This window comes from Diaphorina citri, unplaced genomic scaffold (genome assembly GCF_000475195.1).
Source record: "Diaphorina citri unplaced genomic scaffold, Diaci psyllid genome assembly version 1.1 scaffold958, whole genome shotgun sequence".
Classification (NCBI taxonomy): domain Eukaryota; kingdom Metazoa; phylum Arthropoda; class Insecta; order Hemiptera; family Psyllidae; genus Diaphorina; species Diaphorina citri.
In genome coordinates this window covers 1-7,620 of record NW_007378389.1, presented here as the reverse complement: position 1 = coordinate 7,620, position 7,620 = coordinate 1, and positions in this window count along the sequence as shown.

The following is a 7,620-nucleotide window of genomic DNA, read 5'->3' as shown; positions in this document are numbered from 1 at the left end:
AATTCTAATGTATCTCGACTTTAATTAAATCTCGCGGAAAAAAAAAATCGAAGTAGGTAGCTTTTTTGGAAGCCAATTAATTTCCTTTTTGTTAGAAATTAGAATACCCGAATAGGTATGTATGTATCGTACCCCTACCTTCACCAAATTGAAATTTTGAGAGCAGTTGCTGAAAAGTTTGAACTTTTATCAATGAAAGAATAATGGATATGGCACTCATAATAATTATGTTGATATAAAAATTAAATTAGTAAGGAAAGGACATGCGTGTATACTAATTTATTATGGTCTACAATAAATTCGATAGAAAAGGAAAGGGAGAATCGATTCTGTGAAATAGAACAGTAACTACTTACTCGTATACATACATATACATATGAATATCGGATGTGTTTTTAACTTCGAAACAAAAAAGTTCACTATCACAGAATTCTAATGTATCTCGACTTTAATTAAATCTCGCGGGAAAAAAAATCGAAGTAGGTAGCTTTTTTGGAAGCCAATTAATTTCCTTTTTGTTAGAAATTAGAATACCCGAATAGGCATGTATGTATCGTACCCCTACCTTCATCAAATTGAAATTTTGAGAGCAGTTGCTGAAAAGTTTGAACTTTCATCAATGAAAGAATAATGGATATGGCACTCATAATAATTATGTTGATATAAAAATTAAATTAGTAAGGAATTGTATACTATGTAAGGAGTAAGGCGTGTATAGGTACTAATTATGGTCTACAATAAATTCGATAGAAAAGGAAAGGGAGAATCGATTCTGTGAAATAGAACAGTACCTACTTACTCGTATACATACATACATCGTAGAACAATGAAGAGTTTTATAGTAGGTAGCTAGGTAGTAGATAGGTATAGATAATACTGATATTATGTATTTTTATTTTTTTAGTTTGATGAAGAAACATGCATTAAAGTTCATTATTAATTTATAAACAAACAGTTGAAAAGCTGAAAGCCGAATCGACCTATTGAACTATCCGAGGGGAAAATGGGTGTAACAGCACCATTTTACACTTCACGACGAAAAGAGGGAAAGTGATGTTACCCATGTAAAATTAGATTTACTCTCAGCAAAAAAGGGGGCAAAATTTATACATATAGGTTCATCATATATTTATGTATGTATATTTGTAGAAAATAAATGGGGGTGAAGGGTCAGGCTAAATTGTTATATTAGCCCGGGAAAGGTAGGTGACCTTAGGATAGGACTGGATACTAAAGCCAATATAATAATAATAATATGTCCACCTGGAACGAACTGTTTGGTTTGTCCTATATTTAACGTGTTTGGAATACGACCATTGCTGCCATTACATAAAGAACAGTTCAAGAAGCCCTCATCTTTCACCCTTAAATCTCTGTTGATCTTATTTTATGATTACCTGCTAACCCCCGTTATTTTTATTATTATTTATAGAGGCAAGGTTCTACAGTAGGTACTCCTGAATCCTGAAAGAGCTCTTCCACCCAACAATTTCCTCTCAATTCTGTTTTCATAACAAGTTTTCATATTTTCTTTTCCTTCAGAACTTTTTCCTGCATGAGCGTAAATGTCATAGTAGAACAATGAAGAGTTTTATAGTAGGTAGCTAGGTAGTAGATAGGTATAGATAATACTGATATTATGTATTTTTATTTTTTTTAGTTTGATGAAGAAACATGCATTAAAGTTCATTATTAATTTATAAACAAATAGTTGAAAAGCTGAAAGCCGAATCGACCTATTGAACTATCCGAGAGGAAAATGGGTGTAACAGCTTTCACCAATACAACCCAGAGATAGATCATAAAATAGGTATACAACATCAAAATTTAGTTGATGGGTTTTTATGGGAAAAAGTTGTTCCATCATAATATTATAGAAAATGAATACCCAGCAACTGAGAATATTGAGTACAAATAATGACGATTGTCTATCGCACTAGCATAAGTAAAAAATGGAAAATGTATATAGCATTAAACGATTAAAACTATAAAAGTAAGTAAAGTTCAAGATACATACAGTGACAGAGATGAAGGCAAGGGTAGGTAGAAGAAGTAACTATGTATACTATACATTTGAAGAAAAGAAAAGATGAGAAAATTGAACAAGAAAGGAATCAAATAGCCCACATTTAAAAGTACAACACAGAATAAAAAAGAGAAAGAATATACTTTGCAAATAGTCATAACTAGAGAACCATTAAAATTTTCATTACTATTAAGTACTTATTTTAAAATATGCAATTTTGAAAAAATTGAATTTTTTGTTTACAACTCCACACTAGCATGTCCCGGGCTGGGGTCCTGAAACTCTAGGAGCGCCACTTAGCGGTGGGTTGTCAAACTATCTGGCCATCCACCCACAACCTAGGAGGGAGAAGGTACACGGGGAGGACATTTTACACCCCCACCTACGTCACGAGATTTATTCTAGCTTTCCTATTTTTAGTAATCGACATTCATTATGACGTCACCAACGATGTTTTCCTTCGTCTATGAGGTCTAAGTTTATAAAACTGTTCTTTTGTTTAGTAATCGACATTCATTATGACGTCACCAACGATGTTTTCCTTCGTCTATGAGGTCTAAGTTTATAAAACTGTTCTTTTGTTTTTTTCGTAGACGGAGCTTTTTCTATTCCATAGGGAGAATATAATGTGAACTCCAGCTCTTTTCTGTAAAACAAGTAGGGCATACATGTACAGCTTCGTTTAAACTCTTTAGCCTTTGATTCTTCCGTTGTCGTTTATTTCCTCGAAATTCATGCATGTTTAATTCACACACAACAACACACATATATTATTTAATTAATACATAATCTCAGGATGGTCGGTATTCCTGGGTAATTTTTCACCTCGTACACCATTCCATACCTGATGTATTTTGTCCTGATAACTCACAAACCGTTTTAGACATTTCGGGATTCCTGGGTAATTTTTCACCTCGTACACCATTCCATACCTGATGTATTTTGTCCTGATAACTCACAAACCGTTTTAGACATTTCATACACGTGCTGATATTATTTTGAAAAAGTGAAAAGTGAAGAGCTAAATGAAGATATTAATATTGTGTTTAATGAACAAGTCTGGAGAAAATTTTCACATGAAGAGTCAGCTAGAGAAGGATACTTGTGAATGTGAAAGCTGCACGCTGATTGTATGGCCTCTTGAGAAAAGCGCCTTCATTAGGCAGGATATTTTACCTTAAATATACAACTTCCTGTTGCATTACCAAGAAAATCTTCGCTCTTGCCTTCAAGCTACAAACTCAAGAGACCAGTAATGATTTTAAGAATCTCGTTTAAGAGTGGTTTCGAAAAGTCTTGCCTCAGAGGGCCTCAGATTACTCTTCAACTTCAACTCAAGGGTAAACGTGTACCTTCATCTCTTTTCCTGTAGAGATGTATTATAATTATGTAGCATTATAATACCTACATGCAATATTAATTCTCAATTCTGATAATAAACAGATATTAGTGGATGTGTCAACATCCCTTTACTAGCTTAACGTTGTACCTTGGCGGATAGGAGTAACACAAATTGGGGAAAATAATATAATGAAACAATGAAACCGATAGACAATTTACGTGAAAGCAACAAAACAACCTCCATAACACACGAAAAGGGACAAAAAATAATAGTTACATCCAACATAAATAATAGCAATAAATCATTAGGTAATTATATTGAACAGAATATTAAGCTAGGTACAAAAATGTGTGTAATTGATACAAATGGCTCCATTTTGCAAAATTCACCACACTGATAACTTAATCAGTTGGGCAGGGAATTATCATAATCCCTGTAATACCTCATACTCTATGTATAAACTATCTATTTACTATGAAACATGATTAATATTTTGAGCACTATATATAGCATTTTGCAAAATTCACCACACTGATAACTTAATCAGTTGGGCAGGGAATTATCATAATCCCTGTAATACCTCATACTCTATGTATAATCTATCTATTTACTATGAAACATGATTAATATTTTGAGCACTATATATGCAGCTCAGTATCTCGTAACTCGTAACTCTGATACTGTTTATAGTTATACTCAGGTGATGACCTCCAGCCCTCAATACAGCCATAAATCTAACACCCGCGTCCTAACCCAAATAACCTTTCTACTAGGTCTAGTACACAATTTATATCTCCAAATGTTACTTACAACTAACCTTACAACCTAAATGAAAATTTAGGAAATGCTGTAGGCATTTCTTGCATGCACATTCAACTAATAGGGTCATTCCTGCAAGAGATAGAGTTGTTTCTATTTGTTACACCGCTTTCTGGGAACCGACTTGAAACCAGAAAAAATCAATTAATCTCCAATCAAAATGATGAATAATAATAATAATAATAATAATAATAATAATAATAATAATAATAATAATAATAATAACTTAAACTAGCTAGCTAGCTACTAGCATGTAACTTCCCTCTTCTGGAGTAGGTAATCGTAGATACTGGTAATATTCACCTCTATATACCTAATCTACTTACCTATAGGATTATCTGGCTAAGTAATTCAGGATGTGCGTCATTAAGTACCTAATAATATTATAGACAACTCCTATTGATCGACTCTACTTAGAATAGCTTACATAAAGGTACCTTGTGAGCTCCTTGCCAAAGGACTCAAATATGCTCTTGAAGTTCACATTCCTCAAGCATAATAATAATAATAATAATAATAATAATAATAATAATAATAATAATAATAATAATATCTAGCATGTAACTTCCCTCTTCTGGAGTAGGTAATCGTAGATACTGGTAATATTCACCTCTACATACCTAATCTACTTATAGGATTATCTGGCTAAGTAATTCAGGATGTGCGTCATTAACTACCTAATAATATTATAGACAACTCCTATGGATCGACTCTGCTTAGAATAGCTTAGATAAAGGTACCTTGTGAGCTCCTTGCCAAAGGACTCAAATATGCTCTTGAAGACTTGAAGTTCACATTCCTCGAGTACAGGAAGTTGCATTACCTGTGTTTCCCCTGTGAATTTTCTCCTAATGTAAATTTTCGACTAGCGTTTTCTCCCGACATTTGAAGATGAAAATGTTCAGGAGTTGCTAATTAAATTGCTAGCAGCAACTTCCCTGGAAGAGATTTTTGTTTGTTTATTTTTGTTTGTTTACTTTCTTATTTGGCTTTTTTTATTTATCTTTCGCTGCTGAGGTTTGCAGGCGAGGATTTTATATTGCTTGTAAACGTCTACTTAGTGATCACAGAATAGCATAACATGTGGGTAATAATGAAAATTAGCACGTTGAATCCACAAAATCCCCAAAGATCATAGATGTTAAGTAACGTTGTGTAGGGTTAGTATTTAGTTATCTGTCTGAGCGACCGTCTAATACTAATACATCACTGGCTGGAGGGATAGACATTTGAAGATGAAAATGTTCAGGAGTTGCTAATTAAATTGCTAGCAGCAACTTCCCTGGAAGAGATTTTTGTTTGTTTATTTTTGCTTGTTTACTTTCTTATTTGGCTTTTTTTATTTATCTTTCGCTGCTGAGGTTTGCAGGCGAGGATTTTATATTGCTTGTAAACGTCTACTTAGTGATCACAGAATAGCATAACATGTGGGTAATAATGAAAATTAGCACGTTGAATCCACAAAATCCCCAAAGATCATAGATGTTAAGTAACGTTGTGTAGGGTTAGTATTTAGTTATCTGTCTGAGCGACCGTCTAATACTAATACATCACTGGCTGGAGGGATATACCTACTTATCCTCGTAACTCGTAAGTATAAATGAGGTGATCTTTGAAATTTCAGCGAAAAAACCGGGGTAATAAAAGCCTGATATGACCTTGGCAGTTAAAGGGCTCTCATAAAAAAAGTAGAAAATATAACCGAGCTTAAATTCCGTGTGTACCTCCAGGTATGAAAGCAGCTTTAAGGAAACATGGGTTATTATTTGCGTTTCTTTTTCTTCCCGAAGGATATTCTTAATACGTGACCTTGACCTAGACGACATTATTATAACGTCTGTTATATGCTCTTAATTCAGGCTCTTCCCTCAAGTGCTTCCCATTATTGAGCTTTGTTTCAGCTTTCATTCATATTTCCATCAACTTCCGAGCAGTTCAATTAAGGAAGTGAAGGCTTGGTCCCATCCATTTCAAAGAGTAAAGAGTCCATCATCTTCACGCGATTTTTACCCTCTTCCCCAGGGATAAAGCCCCCGGTTTGGCCACTAAGACTCATATTTTTGAAATGTACTCGCCAACCCCCATCAAATCCATAGGAAGAAAATTTTGTACCTTATGAGGTAGAAAAAATGTACCTCAGCTCCGGCTCTATTTGGTACTCCACTCTATCTCCTAAATCTTGAATTTTATTTCCCCAGCCTATCATTTTAAATTTCTATGGAGTACGTCCTACCTATGACTTATTTATATTTTTTAACCACAATTGGAATATATTTTAACACCATCAATGTTGGCTAGGATTAGAATTTTGCAAAATATAAAATATGGTCACAAAAATATGTTTTTACTTTAACACCATCAATGTTGGCTAGGATTAGAATTTTGCAAAATATAAAATATGGTCACAAAAATATGTTTTTACTTTATTCTTTTTTTTCATGTCCACACGTTTACTCAATAAATGTCATTTTCAATTTGTTCGGCGCTTTCAGTGTGTTCGCATTATGTTATGTTACCTACACTAACCACTACAGACGTAGGTTATTTGTGACGTTTTCAAATGAGATTTTCCACTCTTCATCTTTAGTGTTTTTATTTTTTCCTCAACCCGAGGAGATGGATTTTTTTTCCCGAGCTTTTTATTTGTTTTAAAATCTTCAATCCCTGCAACCTCTCCAGATTGTTATTTGTGACGTTTTCAAATGAGATTTTCCACTCTTCATCTTTAGTGTTTTTATTTTTTCCTCAACCCGAGGAGATGGATTTTTTTCCCCGAGCTTTTTATTTGTTTTAAAATCTTCAATCCCTGCAACCTCTCCAGATTAAAGTCTCAAATTTTGAGCATTTGTTCGTCAACATAGCCTTTTTTATTTTCTTGTTGTAACGTCATTCGAATGTTTTTCATTTCTAAACTCCGCACCTTCCTTTCTTTCCTCCCTTCCTCAGCCTTTTTTATTTTCTTGTTGTAACGTCATTCGAAGGTTTTTCATTTCTAAACTCCGCACCTTCCTTTCTTTCCTCCCTTCCTCTCTCTCTCTGTCTCTCCGTTCCATTGGTCAACTGTATATGGTAATGTACGCTTGTGAAATATGTCCTTCCATATTTCAAAGAATAAAGAAATAAACAATATTGTTATTAAACTATTGAATTCTGACTACCCGTGTATAGGTACTAATTATGGTCTACAATAAATTCGATAGAAAAGGAAAGGGAGAATCGATTCTGTGAAATAGAACAGTACCTACTTACTCGTATACATACATACATCACTCGTCATGTTTCAAAGGTTTCAATTTTCTCTTCCTTTCTGCTCTCTTAGGAAACGTCTCTTTGATCTCTACAGCATGTGTCATGAACGGGGATTCCAACCTGCGGTCAAAACTACCTGATTATGGTCAAATCTCAAGGGTTGACATCCAACCTGCGGTCAAGC